Source organism: Nilaparvata lugens, chromosome 1, assembly GCF_014356525.2.
Source record: "Nilaparvata lugens isolate BPH chromosome 1, ASM1435652v1, whole genome shotgun sequence".
Classification (NCBI taxonomy): Eukaryota; Metazoa; Arthropoda; class Insecta; order Hemiptera; family Delphacidae; genus Nilaparvata; species Nilaparvata lugens.
The window spans coordinates 72035006-72058255 of record NC_052504.1 but is presented as its reverse complement, the minus strand read 5'-3'; the positions used below and the strand labels follow the sequence as shown (position 1 = coordinate 72058255).

General features: G+C 35.0%; 1 protein-coding gene across 4 annotated transcripts in view; it reads right to left on the bottom strand.

The window, feature by feature from the left end:
* The window catches only part of LOC111056392, a 75194-nt gene extending 62131 nt beyond the window's left edge, over positions 1-13063 (bottom strand). For 2 of the 4 annotated variants that reach the window (XM_039442195.1, XM_039442210.1), the window contains exon 1: positions 1644-1773. The gene's annotated coding sequence lies outside the window, so the exon portion shown is untranslated. Of the gene's footprint in view, positions 1-1643; positions 1774-12880 lie in introns of those variants that run through there. The other 2 variants (XM_039442203.1, XM_039442188.1) reach the window with 2 other exon arrangements.
* Between the last annotated feature and the right edge of the window lie 10187 nt (positions 13064-23250).

Genomic DNA, 23250 nt, shown 5'->3' with positions numbered 1-23250 from the left:
TTACTTGGAATCTGAATATTTTGTTGAAATAAGTAAAATACCCTAGGTAATACAAGTTTGTTCCAAGTGATAAGATAGAAATTGAAAAAAAAGAGACAACCGGTTTCAAAACCGGTCAAAGGACAGAAGTACAAATTCGTCAACAATTTATCATCAACTCAATTCATCAAGATATAGGAGAAGAGTCATGTGAGTTTATTGTAATTATTGTGAAAATTCAAAGTGTTTTGAAGAGAAGCCTTAATTTGGTAGACACAGATACACATTCATTGCTTGACATCAGGATAAATTTTGAGCACAAAAGGAGAGTCCAGTGCATTGGACGAGCATGAGAATAATACTTGAGGGGAGTAATATCTGAGGGAATAGTTTCTACATTAAAATTCTGGAAAGATTCTGAAAGAGAGTTATCATCGAACTCTTATCAGAAATCAATCTCAGCTCATTCATCAAGGGAATAATCTCATAGGAACCATGAGTCAAGGGTAAAATGAAAGGACAAAGGACTTTATGATTACTTTTGTTGGAAAAACTCTGGACATAAATGCATGGCACATATTATATACGACTAAAACTAATAAATGGTTTTACATTGATGGATATTCTTAATCTAAAATGAATATATCACTATGTGACTGAAGACACGAAATTTAAAATGGAAATTTGCAGCCAATTATGAATGTACCGGGTTGGATTGCCGGTGCTATATAGCACGTAAACATGATTCATGATTCACCATGCATCTTTTTGATTACGTGCGTGTCATCAGCTTCAGTTCTGTTCTTTTAAAGAGGCCAGCAGTGAAAGGTCGTGACAGACAAAATGATAGAATACAATAATAAAATTGAAGACGAAGAACGAGTAAGAAGAGACGAGACTGTCCATTGACCAAGCATAAGAAGAGGAGGAGACTATTCTATTCATAACAATAGATAATATAAGCATAGAACTAAAGAAACATAGTCTTGAATCGGTGATATTACTATCTCATAAACAAGAGTGTCGTATCAACATTTACAACGTGTAAAAACTTCAGTTTGTAGCAAAGGCTCACTGGAGAACTTTAAAAAGTACTATAATGGTTTGTAAATTATGCCTGAAATTAATAAGTTTCCAGAATTTCTTTGAATTCTCTAACATGGCTTAGAGAAACGAAATTGATCTAGCATTACTAACAGTAAGGCCTCTCGGCTTATTGAAAAATTGGTATAGATAAGAGCCCATCTATTTGGTTCAGCAAACATAATGCATGGCACCGACAAGAAATGATTTGAATGTTTTATTTTCTATTTACAAACCAAAACTCTGATAGAGAAACTTTGAAGACTAAGAAAACTACCGAGATATACGCAAATCAAGTATGCAAACTTGGATTGAAAAATGATCATTTTTCATTCATGCCTGTACTTGTAAATACATTTTGAAGATAAAACTCGAGTTTGATTCATGGACGAGCCCATGACAGTTATTTCAGATTATCCCACACCATACTTGATTGCCCAACTCTGAAACCGATATTCTACTGAGTGGATGAAGTTATAGCTATATGCACAGAGTACTTTTGTTTTATTACGAATTTCTTACTGCAAAAAGATTTTTCTTGATGGAATGAAGGAGGAAACACGTAACGCAATAAACCGTACCTGTAAGAATGAATGAATCCAATTCCAAGTCCGTGATGAGTGAGCACTTAGTAACAAGGAGCAAGCAAGGCAAAGCAAGGCACCACCGAACTGTTAGCAAGGATAGAGAAAAGTGTAGACTGACAAAAGTAGGCCAATGTCTGGCAATACAACTATCTCTGGATCCCCACCCCACCCAACACGTTCCCTCTCTTGCGACCTTGCACCATCAACTACTTCTCCCATCCTTTTCCATTTCTTCCTCTTCATCCACTTTACCATCTTCCGTCACCTATCCTTTTCCTTTTCCATTTCTACTACTACATCCTCACCCTCCTTCTAATGTCTACATTTCTTCAACTTGTTTCTCGTTAACTCTTTCGGTGTCTCGTCACATTCTTCATCCTCCAGGACACTATCCTTTCCTTATTTGTTCATTTTTCTTTCCTCCAACGCCCTTCTTCCATTTTTCTCCAACTGATCCGTTTCTTCTTTCACATTCTTCGTCCTCTACAAACATTTGCATGAATAATTTATTTCTTACTAATCTCATCGTCCATCAATTTAATCTCAATTTACCCTTCAATTCCATTCGATCTTTATCCTCATTTCTCGTTATTGACAATTATATAGAAATCAATTTTTCTTCATCTCTGCCATTTCTTCCTATCCTGAACACACTCGAAATCTTTTCCGTTACGTCATCTATTTTAATTCAATTTTCCTCTAGTAATCCAATTTTCAACCCTATTTGTCTTTTTTCTAGTAATCGGCTCCTATTTCGCACATTCAGTGTCTTATTTTTTTAGTAGAAGATAGCATGATTCTATGAAATTAGACAATACCCACGAGACAAAGTGTTTGAGCGTGGGCATGAGTTATAGATTATTCAATTCTTTCTTACTAGAACAACAATATTCGAATTCTAGCTTCATAAAACCTTTGATGAATCCACCTTACAGCTCTGACTCTTTTTCTTTCCTTTGAGCCAAGAGATAACTGGAAGGAAAGCGATATGACTGAATCAAGGCAGTCCAGAATGCGTCGACGAGCACCCTTTATAGCATTCAGCCCACAACCCCAAGGTCAATGGATAAAGCGCTGTCAACGCTGTATAAATACTCAAAGTTCTTACTTTGTAGATTATAAGTCCGCTGTACTGAAATTAACGATGCATTTCTTGTTCTGAAGTTAGTCTTGAAACTTTTGTCACATACCCTGTATCTCATTAGAGCAAAGACATATTCCCTTCTCCCTTCCCATAAGATTCTATCGATGGAACTTGTCTCATGAAGTACCGTACCTAGCAAACATTAATAATAATTGATACTTCCACCTAGGAGCTCTTTTGAGCAAAAACTGTTATGAAATCATAATTCAATGGTGAATGCTGGCTAATGAATATTTTATCAACTTGAAACTCATATTGAATTTGGTCTTGAATTTGTCGAGTTAAAATTATTGATATTTCCAAATATTTGTTCATAGAGAGATATCTTTGAGTAATCGGAAGTAGTGATTTCATTTGTCAAGATGGTTTTATTTTGAAATGATGGAGCTATTAAATATATTTAAATTAACGTTATTAATACAACGTATTAATTAATCAAACTCTCCTATTGAATTGACTGGAAATTATATCGTGGTCTTGATAAGCTCATAGAAGAAATCAAGCGTAAAACTCAATTCAATAAACATCTTTTTTGAGCAGATCAAATGTTTCGTTAAAATAGTAAATAAATAGAAATTTCATCTGCAAATAATTTCATGGAATGCCTATTATAGTTTACAATCTTCGTATGTCTGATCCACTTTTTACAACCGAGAGTTATGAGAAGATAAGTTTCACTTTCAGCTAAAGTATACGCCGGCTGGAATAATTGTAATCTCAGTTGCATGAAACGTATGTGAGAGACAATTTGTAATTAGTCAGAAGCAGGCTATGCAGTGTAGTACAGGCCTGAGATAATTATTCTACGGTATACAAAGCCTTCGAGAGATTAGACTGACGGTGAATGTTCAGCTGGAGTCTGACTGTGAAAACGAGACAAGGACTTGAAGTTAGAAAGTCAATTGGAAAACTGATTTAGAAACTATTTACTTCTGCAAAAATATCGAGAAACACGACTAATAGGATTTCTAAACTAATTTGTTTGAAAATAAGTTATAGAGGGTCAAGGATGACCCTATCTTAGAATAGGAATCTCATCAGGATAGCATAAATACTAATCCTCGGTTTTTCTATTTGAAAATAGCTGAGTCGCTTGAAAATTTCTCGAAAAAATACAATAATTTAAAATTCAAATTCAAGTCTATATTGTCAAGCCCGAAATCATGCCAAATCTGTTGTTAGGCGAGCTCATCAATCAGTATGGGAGAACTTCATCACCACTGTTTGGCCGCCAGGAATTGGCTTATGAGTTCATGAGATCAATGAACCAAGAAAGAAGAGATGCTGCTGAAATAAACTGTGTTTCCATGGATGAATGGCTAAAACACTATAAAAACCTGTGGTACAATGATTCAATGAGAGATCTGAGTTTTGATAAATGTGTTCAATGTTAGATCTGAGTTTTGATAAATGTGTTCAATGTTGTGTTGATGAAATAACAATGGGAGAGTTGGAGAGCTGCTAAAAATTTTAAGGCTCCGGGTCCAGATGGGATAAACACTGAACTCATCAAATATTGAGGATTTATTCTCCATCTGAGACTACTACATTTATTAAATGTATGTTGGAAAACTCATAGTGTGCCCAAGTCATGGTCTAAGTCCAAAGTTATCTCTTTCATTTCATTTTCATTTAATTTTTTTTCGTCAATCTTTGCATTCCATAATGCACAAAGAATTCCTCACTGGAATAAGGACAAACCTGCAACAACTCCTCCCTCACCTTAATCCTGAACTTTTCACCTGTAAGAGCCTTTACGCGTGTTGGCAATGAATTATAAAGCCGAATTCCTGAACTCTTTACCCCCCTCTCATACATACCAGTTCGATGAATGTCATCTCTGAGGTTTTGTCTATATCTGGTATTGTATGAGTGGAACAACTTTCCTGTATTGAACCTATCTTTATTCTTATCAATAAAACAAAGAGCCTCCAAAATATATACACCTAGTGGTGGGAGAATCTTTAACTCTTTGAAGTAACCTCTACAACTTGCTCTAATAGATTCACCCACCATCACTCTAACTGCCCACTTTTGAATCCTAAATATATGTATTGCATGAGTTGAATTGCCCCAAAATATAACACCGTATGAAAGAAGAGAATGGAACACAGCAAAATAAACACTTCTAAGCGTTCCTGCATCCAGCAATTTCTTCACGGTTCTAAGAACAAATACTGCCGAGTTTAGTTTGCTTTTTAGTTGGTCTAGATAGCAGATATTCTCTCTTTTCAAAAAAGGTGATAGAACTGACCCTAAAAATTAAAGAGGGGGATGCCTTTTGGACACAATCTATAAGATATTCGCTTCTCTATTGAATGGAAGGCTTCAGCATACAACAGATGCTCTGATTGCAGAGAGCCAGATGGGATTCAGAAGGGGTCATTCATGTGTTGATGCAGTCTTCACTATAAAAATGCTTAAAGAAGAACGGCGGGAATTCAACTGATCAACACATTTAGCCTTCATCGATTGGGAAAAAACGTTTGACAATGTCAATAGGACTCTCTTGTGGGAAATAATGTTGAATAAAGGCTACCCAAGACATTTGGTGACTATCATTGCTGAACTGTATTCAAAAACGTCTGTTATGATAAGTATAAAAGGTGAACCTGAGCAAGAATTAATCATCAACAAAGGAGTTAGACAAGGATGCCCACTTTCACCTACGCTATTTGATATATATTGACGAGCCGATGAGCAATTGGCGTCAAAGAGTAGACTCAGGTGAGCGGGGAGTCTTCCTCAACTCTCTCATGTTTGCGGACGATACAGTGATAGTTCAGGAAAGTGAGGATAAGTTACAGATGTCGATCCATGAGCTTCAAGCTGTAAGTACAGATTTCAATATGATTATCTCAGCTCAGAATCGAAAGTAATGGCATTCCGGGGCAAGTGACCCTTGCGTTCCAAAATAGTTCTGAATAATATAATAATGGAACAGGTGAGCAACTTTAAATATCTCGGCCTGATATATATCCTATGACAGAGAATGTGATATACCTCAGAAAATAGCAAAGTTCAACTCAATTTGTGGAGTCATTCACCGAACATTAAAGGGTAAGGCCAGAAAAGAGACTGAGATTAAGCTATATAGGACAATGGTCATCCCTTTAATGACATACGGTAGTGAGGTATGGACAAAGACCAAGAATGATGATTCACGAATTCAGGCATCAGAGATGAGGTTTCTGCGCAGCATCCAGGGATATTCAAGACGAGACCACATAAGAAATGAAACAATTCGAAGTGAGTGCATTGTGCAACCCCTAACAGAAATCATAAAAAATACAGATTGAAGTGGACAAATTTACCTGCGCCGTATGCCACCAACTCGTCTTCCACTACAAGCTTAGGAGTTGCAGTTAGATGGGAAAAGAGACGTCGGACGACCGAGGAAGCGGTGGACACCGGAACAGGCTTTACAAGCCTAGTCCATGATGGAGGATGATGATGATGATGATGATGAAATTCAATTTTATTTAGCCACAACACTTTACAACTGGTCATGTCAACAAGCATTGAAAAATACAGGAAATATCAGGAGCTTACAGAAATAGCATAGCAATGCCCGGTTGCAGAGTCGTTACATAAAATCAAACATAGCTATGTGAGACATTTTAAAATCACTGACATAAATGGTTGGTCGTTGCACAGTCGTTTACCGAAGCCCATTTAGCTATATCTCGAATTATCATCACACATAAGTCACACTGCAGCTCTATTCACTTTTTTCCGTACATTTCTGTACATGCTTTTATCCAACCAATGTCTTGGCATCGGGGAGAGTTTCAATTGACATCACAGACCTAAAAGACCTCACATAAAATTGATAAACAATATGGCGACTCTTGGCTTTTGGCGAGATTTCTCACCATATTTAGCGATTTGGAGGTTATAAGTAACATGAAAAATCTGGTGTGGTACACTCACACAACTTTCCTTGCTCATATTTGAAACTACGATCAGACTTCTGTACATGTGTATATATAATTGTTTTCAGAGTGCTATTTCTTTGTGTGAATTGTGAAATTCTATGATTTTTTTTAGTCGTCATTTTTTTAAAGTCGTCAAAACAGCTGTTCTACAGATGAAATATCTCGACTATGTGTTATTTTTATGAACTGCGCTACCTACCCACCTCATGCACGAGAAGGAGGTTACTAAGTCCATTTCCCAAGGATGGGGTGGACCTCCATTGGTTTCCCAGAAAGAAGACTCATGCCAGTTGATAGAGCTGATGAATAACTATACAGGGTATGAATTGAAAAAAATCGGTCAAGTTATTTTTGAGAAAATTGTGAAAAAAATTGTTTTTTTAGTACGCCGCCATTTTTCTCAAGAATATTACGGAGCTCTGCAATTTTCCAGAAGAAAAACTCATGTCATTTGATAGGGCTTATAAATAGCTATCCATGGTATAAATTTGAAGGAAATCGTTAGAACCGTTTTCGAGAAAACCGTGAAAAACATGGTTTTTTAGTCATTATCCGCCATTTTTCTCAAGAATATTACGGAGCTCCTGAAATTTTCCAGGAAAAGAGACAAATGTCAGTCGATAGGGCTTATAAATAGCTATTCATGGTATAAATTTGAAGAAAATCGTTAGAGCCGTTTTCAAGAAAAACGTGAAAAAAATGGTTTTTTAGTAATTATCCGCCATTTTTTCCGCCATCTTGAATTTAATTTTATTGAATTTCTTATTGTCGGATCCTCATGGTATAAGGACCTTAAGTTTAAAATTTCAACTCAATCGGTTAATTAGGAATGGAGCTATCGTGTTCACAGACATACACACATACACACACACACACATACACACACACACACACACACACACACCACACACACACACACACACACACACACACACACAGACACACACACATACACATACACACACACATACACACACAGACCAACACTCAAAAATCATGTTTTTGGACTCAGGGGATCTTGAAACGTATAGAAAACATGAAATTAGGGTACCTTAAATTTTTTTTTTGGAAAGCAATACTTTCCTTAACTATGGTAATAGGGCAAGGAAAGTAAAAAACATAGGGACAGAAAAAATAATTTACTTATATACAGATGGTTTTTCGTAAACATCTTTCAAAAAAAGCTATCACAACCTCTAAAATTCAGTTGGTGGTAGTAGATATTGAATTAAAACAGCACGACTTCGGGCCCATAACTTAACTGACCGTTTTTAGCTATTGGAGACATAAATAAGCTGTTTCTGACGACTGTGCAACGAAATCATGTGTATAATTGGGCGTTTTTAGTTTTATGGGAGCTATAATTTACTTTGATATCTGTGCAACGGAAAGTGAATTTATGGTTTCATAAATGAGTTAACTGCCTGTTTTTAACTTGTGACTATGTGACGACTCTGCAACCGGGCATTAAAGCTGTGATTTTACACAGAGTTACACAAGTGAATCTCGAGTTACACGAGTTATCTAGCTTGAGGTTAATTAAAACCTTCAAAATATGACTGCTTCTTTGTTAGTAAATATGACTGCTTCTATGTCAGTGGAGAACTGACATAGAAGAGACTCCAGCAACTCACATTGAAGGATCTCTCATCGATTTTGTGAATTGATAGCAAGGTAACAATGTATGAATCATATTATGATATAAACTGTATATAGTGAACTATCAGGGCGAGTATTATGAAGTAATTTCCATTCTAAGCATGCGCAAATAGTTCACATTGCTCGAGCACAAAATAAAAAAATGATACTATTTCTAAAGGGAAGATAAAAATGTGTGCCCAGAATAACTGAGTCAAAGAATAATACAATAGTTCATTAGAACATGGCGAAGCATACACATTCTAAAATATTTATTTCATGATCACTTTCATCTAGAAACCTTTCTGATTGCTTCTCAGAGTTGGGACCATAATAAACAAACCATTTACTATTGTTGTTGAAACCATTGATTATATAGTCAGTTGAAGATTTGCGAGTAAGCGTAACCGTGCAATTGGTGGTTGGAAGGAGAGTGTGAATGAGAGTCGGTGGCCAATTTGTGGCCAGTCACTGTTTGATGAACAGCTGATTAGCAACTCGCATGTTAACTCACTCCGAAAGTAATTCAACAGTAACAATAAACCTACTTTACCAACGACAATCGAAGAATCAACAACACAGAAGAAGGACACCGAAAAAGTAAACATGGAGGAAAAAAGTAGATGAGAGTTGAAAAAAGCTATTTGACTGACAGACAAAAACAAATCAAGTAGTCGTGGATTTCCATTTCCAAACTTGACATGTAATAATGATAAAAAATGTTATTATTATCATTACTAAGATTTCATGTCTGTATTGTGTAGTATTGTCAACTGTAACATCTAATAGTGCACCTCCATATCCATATTTTCCTTGTCTCACAATTCTAATCAAGTTAGAATTAACCCAGAAAACAGTCAGAGCATGTGTGTAGTTGCGGAACGAGCACCCACCAATGTTCAATGCTCAACGCCTTCTCAATCAATGATCACTTTCTCTCACACAATTTTACTTTTCCTTCTAGTGTAATCTTCAATCTACTATTCTCCATGTTTTTGAGTAGTTCTCTTTCCTCTTGTTTTTCTAGGGTAGTTACATACAGCCATTAGCCTAGTCAAAAGATGAGTGGAGGGTAAGGATTTTTTTTCATTCAACAAGAAATCGGTATTCATTTGAAAGAATGATCAGGCTTCATGGAAAATTCTTGTTAACAGGTTAACATCCGCGATTCATATTTTCGCACACAAGGCAAGTACTGTTCAAATTATTCTTAAAATCGCTTGCCAGTGGTTCATTACCCATCTAAAGCTACAGGTCCACTCATAATATCCCAACATCACCCGTCTCATTACCCTCGCACAAGCCTGGAGGAACTCATGTGTGCATCACCCTAAGCAAAAAAATCCACACCTTCACACCTTCTATACACACATTCTATGTTATCTAATGTGTGCACATTCTATTATCAGTCCTGTTTTACCACATGAATTGGAAATAAGCATCTGGAACTTCGTCATACGCGCTACCAGTATTGTACAATATGCTTAAGAACTTGACGTTCGCTTATAAGATCGATTTTATTCTTAAAATTCAAAATAAGATCGATTTCTATCCAGGCTAAGACTTCCAGAACTGATAATATTTTCTAATATGTAATGATTTTGTGGAAGTTCTCCATAATTGGATTGATTCAATTATTATTACTTCCAGAACTAGGTAAATGATTCAGCAATTCATTGCGCTGAACGATGCTCATGTCCCAAACTAATGTAAGTATTAAATTGTATTCTAACGAACTTTGAATTAACCCGATGTCTCGACCACTAGATGGGTTCCAACTCTTCAAAAAGTGATTCAAGATAGAAGGAGCACAAATTAAGTTTATTGCTGCGTACCCAAGCGGCCAAGCAGGAGGATATAAAATATTATGGCAATCGTAATATACAGTAAATGACTTTATAAAGAACTCTTTTCATGTTTTTCCATCGATCCAAATAGGAAATTTAACGCTTGATTTTAGTGAGCCGAGTTAACAAGAGGGTTACAGTGGAATATTTTATACTAACCAATCAATTATTGAGTTTGTAAGAATGAACAACAGAACATCACCGAGCATCATTAGTGCATAACGATTTTATCCAGAGCATCAATCCAGTTTCCTATTGTGATATTTCAAGTTGTAATGACAGTGCCAAGTAGTGGCATCATCATACAATTCAATTCAATCAGGAAACGATCTATTAGTCTACTAACACATTGACCTGCAAAACGCATCCAGCAGCATCCAACAGAGGTTCGTCGCATCGATAGGGAACGTGAGAAAAGTTTGTTGTTTTAGCGGGATGTCACCACAGCTAGTGAAACCAATCATTAGGATGTTGTCAGCTTTGATTGATCGGAATACTAATTAGTGTTTGAATTGGATGTCCGTCTGTATATAAGTCTGTGTCATAAGTACTCTTAAAGATTATTTTATTCTACGATTATTTGCGTTACATTTGTATTCATCAAGTTAAGGGTTTGCTGCTTATATTATTTCAACTACAGGTGAATGTGATGATGTCAGGAAAATTATGATGATGATGATGATAGTTTATTTATGTTTATTTCGTTATCCATCGGGATCTCTTCTTCTATATATGGCTAGCCGCATAGCGGCGAATCTGATAGTAGGATAGACGTAATAATATAGGCGTTATAATATATGTTTATACAATGTATTATTAAGTCATATATAATAAGAATATATGATCATATATCATGTCAAATATCATAAGAGGGTTTTAAATAAAATTCGAAAATGAAAACGGTATCCATATCCACTCCCAGTGACATCTCAACGAGCAGGTCTACTACGTACACCCTTGACGATGACGATGAAGTTAGGAGGTACCGTAAATGAAAGCACAATATCATTGATCGAATTCATAGTACTACTGTATAAGTGAATGTTATTATGATAAGTGTTATTATATTTTATTTGATTTGATTTAGTGAAGCTGTGAGTTAACTAGGTTATGTTTATGTTAAATGAGATGTACTGTTTATACTCATCTATGTGTATTCTGACAATCTGAGATCAGGTTCACTGACTCCACTCATAGCTCATAGCTTTTATTATGAATGAAAAGAGATGAAGGAAAGAAATTATAATATTATATTGGGCATCGAATTCAAGATCTGTAGAGTGATTTTAATTCTTCCCAAGATAAAAACCCAAAGATAGACATCAATAATCAAGGGAATGAAAAGCCAAGTAAGGAATAAGTTCAATTTTATCATTGAGGATGCCCACATAAGCTCTGGACGTGTGCGTGGGTAAGGATGATGATGCAGTATGAGTAGCCTGGAGCGAATAGTAATCTGCGTAGCTTATCTATAATATTTTAGAGGAAGGAATTGGCTTATACATGTACGGGATATTAAATACATGTTTGACGCATTATCATCACGTCCATCAGTTCATCAGTGAACTACTAGACTGATAAACCTGAATTTTTGCATAAAGATTTGAATTTACCGAGGATGGATATATAGGCTTATTTTCATTTTCATAAAGCAATTAATTTGAATTTAATAATTGAAACAAATTCATTCAATTTGTGATTCGGAGTTTACGCACCAATTTAAGCCCAAGCAAAAAGAGCTTACTTCAAGTGAATCCGTGGCGTAATTGGTAGCACGCGCGACTCTAATGAATGTAAGGTTGCGGGCTCGAGACCAATCAAACACATTTTATTTCTAAGAATTTTCAACTCTGATGAAGATTATCTACGCCATTTTGACAAAAAAATGAATAATTATTTTATTATTTGATGTCTCCTTGACATAAGGAGATTGCATTGTACAACACAAAATATTCTCTCGTGCAAAGCACGGATTATCTGTTAATATTCTTTAAAAAACTTACAATCCTCTGCCATGTATTCCTTTTCCAGCCAATGCTCTGCCAATAACTATAATAAATTACAGTAATCGAAAATCACTAACTTGAAAGGAGGAAATCTTTTTATTTTTGTCAAATGCTCATAACTTTCTAAAAAACGACTTGAAATAATTGGAATGTTCTTTTCGTTGGGTGAAGATCTTTGATGTGAGTAGGATTTAGTAGGATGCATAATGGATATAAGGATGATGTGGATATCACAGCATCACATCACAGGAAAAAAATAATAAGCCTTGGCTATTGAGTCTCTATTATTATAATGGTAAGGATGTATCGTCATGACTTCTTAGGAACATACTAGTGATATGAAATGATCAAATGAGCAGATATAAAAGCAGATAATGATGATGAGAACTTCATGGGACAGCTCCTACTAGATTATATTGTAGCTCATGATAAAAGTGTCGAACGATGCTATTCAAAGTGATATACAACATTGTTCACTAAACAATTCTAAAGTGAGGAGCGATTGATTTTGAAATATCAAGGAAATCGATGACAGTCCTAACAGACTTCAATAAAAAATCATCTTCACTCCAATAAATTGCAGTATAGTGCGTGTTAAAACGAATTTAAAGACTATCACTGAACGTTTTCCGAGGAAAATTGAAAACCAATAACCTACCTTCAGATACTCAGGAATTCCATGGAACGTGACTAACAATACAACAGTTTGCGATTGGAATCAAACAGAGTTGTTGACAAGAAAGCACTCGCGGTTACTTGAGGACGCGACAGAGATGAGCAGAAGGAGGTGCGCCGTGGCCGTGGGTGTCGCGTCCGTGTGTCGGTGAGAACTACTGAGGGACCGCGCATCGCGGCAAGGTCGAGGATCCTGCCGGCTTGCATCTGGGTCACTGGGTCGGTGTGTGTGTTCGTTTACGTTCCAACATCGACTGTTTTCCCAAGCTAACTAGTCGATGATTCAGTTGAAGAGTCAACTTGTTCAACTAACGAATTAACTTATACAGATATAGATAATGTATAACTTATGGAATCATAATTAACACATAGTATTTTATAATAATCAGTCTTTTCGTTATAGTCTACTGTTGAATAATTATCACTTATGACAATGACTTATGACAATTTCGTTGATAGAAAACTGATAATACTAATAATCCATCGTAATTTGGCTAGAATTGAGCAAACTTGTGCTTCAGCTCCTGTAGAGCTGTAGAGCTGGACATGGGTTTCATTCCCATTCAATCTCGAATTTTTGGTCAATTTTCTCACCTAATTGCTCACCCAATTATGCATTCACGCACAAGTGACTTGATATTAATTTGTTGACATCTTAAACACTAAAGATCGGGAATTTTATATTATTTATTTATTGTGAAAATAAGATTCATTATGATTTTCCAGCTTGAAAAAATGACTGTATCACCTCAAAAGAACAATAAATTATAGCAAGAAAATAGCAAACTATTTACAATAATTAAAAGTTCCGCCAGCAATGGAATATTGTTGTCAACTGATTGCCCAGAACTCCAACTGGTTTCACTGTGGAGAGCGGAGAGATGTATCATTGAAAATATAATAACAGTTGAAAAACTAGTTGGTTGATTTAACGAACTCCTGCACTTGGTGCTTGGTAGGAGATTGTCCCCTCCTCGGAATCTGACGCCCACCCTCTCCAACCGCTCTCATCAAACAACAGGTGAGAAAGGATGAGGCGATTCTATGGATTCAAGACTTATCACTTCCAAGACCTGTGCACAATCATTACTGAAGTCATTGCTTCATAATGGTTGCTAAGCCAATGTTGCCTCCACAACAATTACATCGATTAAGTTATTTCATAGGCTCGCTATTAAATAAATTTATATAGCTTTAAGAAAAAAATTATTGAAGAAAACAAATTTAAAATATTATAATAAAAAATTAGGAGGCTGGCCGTCCACTGAAACCGTTTCCAAAATTCCATCCGAAATACGGGTAGATGATGAAAAGGTTGAAACATGATATCTGCTTTACGAATTTATATGCCGGATTTACGTCCGAACACGATCGTACATTGTTTGTTATCAGTTTTCGTCAGACCTGCTTCTTCATTATTAGCCAGTAGCAGCAGTAGTCAGCTAGCCAGTAGGTGATGCAGTACTGAAAGTATATTCTCTTGTGTTTTTGAACATGTCACATCCACAAATATATTTATCTATATTCATAATACTCTACTATATTCAAATATATTTATACACTAATAAATATCTATTAATTTATCTATAAGCTGCCTAAATATTTCAGTAGTACAAAGCAACGAAAGCAACGGACTTTTAGTAAGATTCTTCTGTTCCATGATGAACTCATGTAGTGCTTCAAAAGGAAAAAATATTTCGTGATGATGTGACACTTTTTGAATGAATATTAATGTCATCCGAGTTCAATTTTTACAAGTTGAAAACTAATATTTCAAAAGGAATAATTTTCTAACTAGAGTATCAAGTATTAACTGATCTCTACTGTTTTGTTTCGTATGCGTAAAGTACTAGACTCATCATGACACCACGTCACCAATCAGGAATCAGAAGTAATATGTCTCATAAATCTTGTCATCTTAGATCGCATTATGGATATGAAGCGTTTAGACATTGTTTACCTATTATTATACTGCACTATCACGCTTAATGTTTGTAAGTATGGAAATGTAAGTTACATGACGTATTCTAGATTGGTTGTACTGCAATAATGGAATTGAAATTGACTGAACGAAATTTCACTTGATCTGTATGTAAATGGGTGAGTGCAACATACTTATTTCAACAAAATAAGCGAATGCAAATCAGGATACAATTAAACCAGATGAGAGAAAGGACTCATTCTTGAAAATAGAATGTCAGACACTATCACATTCTATCAGTAGTCTTACATTCTATTTGCAACGAAAGCAATATTAGAATCCTTATTATTGGAATTTGCAAGAGTCGCATCATCAATATGTAGATAATTCAGAGCCAGACAATTGAGGAAAATTTGTTCTCACGAAATCTCTTCGATTGCTACAAAAGAATGAACTTTGTATGAGCCATTACCTTAGTGAAGCATTGAGAAAGAGTGGTGAAAGGATTGTAAGGGAAACTGCTCAACTTACAATAAAGAATGAGCATAATGGTTAGCAGATGTTAGTTCCTTAGTTTCAATTTTCCTGATATAACTATATAACTGAAAGTGATAATTTTCATGGGTAGGAAATGACTGGTATTTTGGATTTAATAAGTGAGATTAATTTTTATTCGAATCCTTCCTTCCTCTGTAACGACATAAATTTTATCGGTCAGGAGTCTGGAGGGTTTTGTAATGTTGAATATCAACAGATAAGAAGGGAATCGCTAATTAAATTTGTTGAATGCAGTCATTGAGAATATTGAGTCAGCACAGGAGATTATACATCAAACTAAAGTCCTTTCTTTTTCGCTAATATTATTCTTAAGTCTGAGCTACTTACACTGAAGAAACTAAACTCGGAGAATTGGTGATAATTTCAATTTTTACTGTTATTGTCAGTAAACTATCAATACATCAGATATGAATTATTTTTTTACTTTCATTGATGACACAATCGAATTTGTCAAATTTTTGACCGAATGCAGTGAGATCTATGTTTCAACTCGGATTTTCTTTCGTCTGTCTGACGTCTGTATGTATGTAACGCATTTACGGCCAAACACGTCGATAGAATTCTATGAGATTTGGCAGGAATATTCCTTTTTCAACTGCACAAGGGTTTTTTTTTGAAATTTTGCATTTTAAGTATAATATGAAAGGAAAAGGAATTTCCTTCATACTCCTATCACTATATTTATATAAAGAGTGAATTATGATTCAACTGTGCATTGTGATTCAACTGAATCAACTAGAGCAGGTGACACCAGATACTAGTGGATGAGAAAACTGCGTGAGGTTTACTTTTTACAGAACTACTAGTGAACAACTATTTGGCTTGGTCGCCAATATACTTTTGTCTCTATACAGATTGATTTTTTAGTCCTGTTTACCCTATTTTTGGTGTGTGATAATATTTATTTCTGATAAAGGGAAATTTTGTCGGTATACACCACTACCTCCGTAAACAAAGCCGTAGTGCATTCGTGTGACGTCAGCACAGTTAGGGCTCCTACACCAATAAAAATTCATTGATTTCAGCTGATCTATATCAGCTAGTCTTTTTATTAGTCCTGTGCTGACGTCACATGAATGCACTACGGCTTTGTTTACGGAGGTAGTGCATACACACGGCAGTGCGAGTTGATTATACACTTGAGCTGTTGATTTCAGTCGTCTCATGAACAGAAAGTCTTTCACCATAGAACATGAAATAATATATTATGGTGGAAAGAGTCGAAGCATGTGTAATTTCAATCGGTGGACATTTTGAGCATATTCTCTGATAATCTTTAGTAGCTAAGAAATGAGTGAAAAAATATTATATTTCTTTCATATAAAAGAACTATTCATCTTCATTACAACTGAATTTCCGTTCCATTAATTAATCCACTGGATACCAGGACTAAAAACCTACCCTTTAGTTTTCTTATTTATTACGAAGAGATTATTCATCACGAAAACCATATTGAACTAATTAGCCTAGACCTACCTTGTATTTCATGTGTTTTTTTCTGTGAAATCAAAAACATATTTTGTTCTATTCTAATTATAATTTATTGGCACTTCAGAATATTAAATGAGCAGAATCAATTTTTTTACTGATAATCATTGTTGAATTAATTGAAGATTGTTTTTCTTTTATTTGAAGATCCTAAAGACACCCATGCTCAGCCGTATTATTTTGTGAATAATCCACGTACCACCCCGCTTTTCATCCTCCAACCTCACAGTTGAAACTTTGTATTCGCTCTGATATGAGCATTCCAAAATCAATGCAGCATGTCATTATTTGTTTTCATTCATTGAAGAAGGTAATTTACCAGTCGCTGTTTCCAGTCGATAACATGGGTGAAATTGGTTGGAGTTGACAAATACTAACGGAATTAACTTGACTTTCAACGTAAAGAAGCTTTCACGGCCTCTGAGTTCGAGTCCAAGTTGAAGTTCATTCAGATGCTGCGTGTCAAGTGCTGGCTGCCCGGCCGACTGTGCAATTTATTTTAAAACAGGTTCAGAATATTTATACTGTAACGGTTAATATTCGAACTTGATTCCGCCTTGTTTTATAAATATATATTTAACTATAGATATAGAAAGAGTTTGAAAGAATGCTCTGCGTGAAAACAGACCGACCAAAAACCTTGTGACCCAATCTGGTTGAATTGTGTCACAACATTTTGTTAGCTAAATAGGAATTCAATCAGGTTCTTGGGTCATAGCGTTCAAACAGCCGTTCGAATTCCAATCAAAGACAAATCTGTGGCATTCCTCAATTAAAAGATGAATTACCAGTCAATATGTTTAAGCTAACCCTCTTGATAAGGGAGAAATCTTGATACTCTTGTCCTCTATCATTTTTTGTGCTACGGCATCTAGAATTAAAAAGCTTAATTAAATTAAGTTAGAGAGGAAAGAGTAGTGGGATGGACGGTTGAGTGAGGAGGTGAGAAGGATTTTGTATCTTCAATATTCTAATTACAGTATTATTATCCTCACATAATTTCCTCTTAGATTGGCCCTCTCTTAAATTTCACTCATTTTCCTCTATGTTATTGGTTTATTGAACAACAGAGTATTCATATCTCCATTTTTCATGCAACCCAATCGTGAACAACCTTGGATTTGAAGGCTTATTAAAGGCTCAACACATCGAATAGTCAATTTTCGTAAGTTTGATTGAGAATAATTATCCTACCCTCGTTACTTCAATTCTTCAACTGTTCTGCTGATTGTGAAGTGTATTCATACTTTGAAATATTTCAATAGATAAAAATCCAAGTAACCTTTATTTAAAAAAAAATTGTTTACTGACAATTTTCTACTTACAAATGTTTAAACAATTTACTAAATAAAGGTTACTGAGATTTTTATTTCCTGATATCTAAGAATAGCCCTAACAAAAAAAAACGATTTGAAATATTTATTCAGTCACATTGCTGAATCACTCTAGCAGGACTACCTGCTACAAATAACATCGTACCCAGAAGCCAAAACCAGTGTAAAATATCCGAGCGCATTATTTATGTGCGAATCTTTACCAGATTCATTATTTACCAGAAGTAACTTCCCTTGTACACATTTTTTCAATTACTTTAGATATTCTATCAGAATATTCCTTTATTCAGGCATCTATCGGTGCTGACAAAAAATGAATGACACAACAAACTTGTCATGCAAAATGTTTCTCGGTTTTCACCCACAACATGCTATACAGTGTTGATAGTCATTAAACCAGTTATATCACCGATTTCCCTAATGTCATATCACGTGTTGCCCTCAGCATCATACAGCCCCAAAAGGTTACAAAGCAGTAACCTTTCCTTATCTGGTTCTTCTAGAATAAATAATAAATTCGAAATTTCTCCATGGATCAGAAGACGCTAGTATATGGGGAGATCGGAGAGACTGAGAAGAACCTGGTGGGTAAGTAACCTCTTGAGTCACGATAACTTTCTAGGCCGGTTGAGAGGCCCATTGCACAGTTGATCACGTTGTAAAACGTAACTTGTTAGTTATTATTTGAAAAAAACCTGAACTGAAACAGGATGACGTACGAATTTGTTTGCACTTGAATGAAAGTTGCTTAACAGCTCTGATTGTTCAAGAATATCACGTGGCTTCCGAAAAGGGAAAGTGAAAGTGTAAGCTGATGCCGCTTCTTATTGCACGATTTGCTGCAAAGAGATATTTGAATAGATTGGCGGGCTCAATCTCAAAAATCAGGTTTATAGATGGGCGGTTTCACTAGAACCTATCATGATTAACAATAAGCAGAATATTATACAAATTAATTGGTAGTATTCTGAATTTGAATAAAATATTAGGTTATTTGTTTTGCCAAGTAGAGTACACGTGTACAAGTATTGTGATTTCATCAACAATGGATAAAATTCATGTCGGAAGATAGTGTTGATATTATGGTTTATCACATAATCATTAGTATTTTCCAACAAACTGAGCTCTTCAGGGTAAGTGGTATAAATTAGATAAATTATTCGATAAAGGACCTCTAGGCTATTCAGTCGTATTCAGTTGTAGCGAACAAAAATGAATTTTGTCTAAGATAATGTAAATAACACAAATTGAAGGAAGACTTGTGGGCTTTTCATCTTACCAACTTATGTATGATAGGCTATTTGGATTTTTTATTTGATCCTGCAAATCAATGACGTCCATTTGTATTTATAAATTCCAAATGAGAGAAATTTTTATGTTTTAATCCCTTCCTCAAACCCTCATGACAAGAACCCCTCCACTACAATAACAATGAGGCTACCTACTTGATAATTTGTCACTAATACTCCACTTTGGACTTAGAAGATTATTCTAAAGGAATTTGAAAAATTGAAATATAGTATTCCCAAATGGAAAAAACAAATAATATTATCATCTATTAATTATATTATGCTGTGCGTGGGCGCATATAGACGTTGGGGGCTTCTAGACTACACAGAAAATAGTATCAAGCTCGAGTTGAGATTTGATCTGGATGGAAATTGTGAAAATATAACTACCACTTACAACCACCATATTTTTATTATTGGAGAGTATGGCTATAGAGTATGAGTATTCGAGTATTCAGAGTACAGGTTTGGACAGGAAAATATCAACCACTTTATTGCTTTGGGAAATGAACCCAGTACGTTGAGCATCAACTTAATCAGACGAATTAATTAATTTCTTCAAAGATTCTGCTTACAATTACGAAAGCTGCTATAATACTATTACAAGTGTATGATGTCAACAAACACCATGTATAAATTATTTTAGATAATCGCCAACGGTTAAACAACTTTCGTTTTCACGCGACGTTTGATAACTTTCTTCACGAATGAAACTTGCACATTATATTCCTGGGACTCGCTTGGACAGTAAAAAGGTGGCCTGCCCGCTTTCTCGATTATTATCCTGTTTTGCGATTCAACTCTTTCTCACTTCTCAGATACACCGATAAGTTCAACCAGATTGTCTCCTCGTAATAATTAATTTTTATGAATCATTATTGAATAGATATCAAGAATGAGCTAATCATGCAATGAAATAATTTTTCTAATAAAAAGCTTGAGAAATTCTCACCTCACTGGGAATAGATTATGTTGACAATAAGTTTTCACATAATAATTGAGTAGAATAATTATTGCTTATAAATGATAAATATCATTAGGTACTAAAAAACGGAAATTGAATAAAATCATTGTGATCCAAATCATGATATTGTTTAAATAAAACCCTCGAATCACTAATCTTTGAAAATATTGAAAGAGGAGTTCAGCTTTCTCACGTAAAATTACCAATTAATATTGCTTATCAATAATATTGAGATAAAACTTATTTTTAGTCCATATATATTATGATCAAAAAGCATCTAAATACATGTTTGTAACTAGGATCAGCATCTGTGAAACTTTGATAATCCGTTTCATTGGCAAATTTCATCCTCTTAAATCCCTCAAAAATCAATTCAATATAGCTCACTGTAAATCCTAAAATTTACACATTTCACATTCAACCAGTTTCAATAAGCAGTGAATTTTGATCATCCACCACTCCGATGTTCCTCATTACAACACAAAATAGAATAGAAAACACGATAAACTCAATGTGCTCCCGGATGAGGTGTGAGTAATTTATTTATTCTCAGGCAATCTTGAGCCATTTCAAGCTCAGCTCCAGAAAAAGAAGGAATTGAACTTATCTGTCACGCGTGCTTCCAGTTTTAGTACTTCAACTTACGTTCTAGCGTTGAAAATAATTATCAGTAAGAGTAAAATAGAATTATGGATCATATATGCAGACTAAAGAGTTTCACAATAATATTGAGCGAAGAAATAATTATGATGACTGTTATGTTTTCACATGAAGCGGTGAGGCAGAGAGGGAGAGAGAGAGGTCTCTCTTGGGTTGTGTGACAGAGAGGACCTGTAGTCCTAACTCCGTTCCAATGAAGAAAATTAATCAATCTCTCTTTATTAAAGCAAGTCCTATTACTTTTATTCCACTCAACCCTCATACTCCCTCAAATCATAGAAAACAAAGACCACGTTTCTTTGCTCCGAGCCCAAACTCTCTACCCCCATAAAATTATACCTCAATGTACAACACTGTTTTGTTACTATATAAATAGCATTGATACTGTACTATTAAGGTATACTATTAAATAGCCAGAATAGTTAATACTGTATTATATTGACACTTATATTTTATTATATTGATTTAATATTATATTATATTGACTTCAAATTAGTCCAGATTTTTCAACAATCTATAAGAATCTTCAACAATCTATAAGTTGGAAGGTGTATGAACAATAAAGAGAATTGTTTATCCATTTATGGAGCAGAAAATAATTGAATACGAATAAGCGAATCATTCATCCAATTGAGTGTAATTGAGAATAAATAGATTTTATTGGAATAACAGCAATTTCCAATTATTACGATTTCTTAGAGATTAGAGCTGAGGATTATCAAAACTTGATCCTATTTGCTTCAAATCTAATTTATTATCATAAGGGAGGAGCCCATTTCGTAATTGGTATAGCGAATTGTAGGCTATAAAATTCTGATTCAAGGGAGCGATATTTCATTAATCAAAGGTGAGAGTTATGGATAATAGTTGATTATTAATCATAGTCATATTCTTTAATATAATGTCTCACACTCGAGATGTTACCCTTAACTTCACTTTAGGCTCAGAAAGCCCGATAAAACTTTACTCCAGCATCATAAGATTTCTTCATTTAGCGGGCCTGTTAACCGTCTAGTCAGAGAAAGCCTAAATATTGATTATTGTATTGTCTAGTCTAGAGCGAGATGAAGAGCCTGAGAGGTAGGCCTACAACCGGTATGTTGCATCGTTCGCACGTTCCTCAAACCACCTCTGAGTCTGAATACAATAAATAAATAGTCATATCATTGGTAGCCTACTACCAACAGTATACGCTACAAATTAACACTACGGTTCTATGGTTCTCAGTAGAAGAAAATCAGAATCTGATTATGAAGACAATATTTCTATTTCTCATAAACTTTTTTGATCTTTTTAGTACAAAAAATACAAACATTTGATTGAGGCATCGGTTTTTATTCTACAATTTATTGCCAAAAGCATAATAATCCGAATTTCAGCTGCAAACGCTGAATTAAATTTTCAATTCAAAGTTGAATAATTAGAATCCGAATTAAAAAAAGCCTGGAATATTGTTGCTCAGGGACGTTTTTCTTGTTGAAAGTTTCTTCGCCACCTCTTTTAATAATAGGTTAGTAGAGAAACTTCAAGCCTGTTGGAGAGAAAAGTGTCTGTAGTCAACTTTGAACACGATTATTCAAAAAAGTGCATTTTCACTGAACAGCAATTTCCACTCGGCAGTTGATGTAATGAGCTTGTAACTTTCTTTTGTTATTATGCATTAAACTCTTGTGATTGTAAGTTGAACTTCACAATTCACTATACAGAGTGTCTCACGAAATATGCAGCAGCCGAAGACCATAGATTCTACAAGAAAGTCTTACTGAGCATTTTTTGTAGCAAATCTCATGTAGAATCTACGGTCTTCGGCTGTTACACCTTTCGTGGGACACTCTGTCTTATAGTCAAGTCACCAGGTACTTTTGCGGGAAAAAACTTGGAACACGCTAATTTTTCCGTGCAATTATTCTGGAGAATTGGACAGCTCGAGTACAAAAAGTTGACATAGCCCAAAAAGTTGAACTCTGGAAATTTTTACAGAGTTCTTCAAAAACCTTGGATTTTCGGTTCCTTTTCCAGTTTCCTGCAATTTTCGCCAAATCGAGCCATCAGACAGAAAATGTCATTTCAGCCTTTTCAAAGACAATAAAATTTCGTAAAAAATGATTAATTCATTCGAATTAATTCGGAGCTCTATAT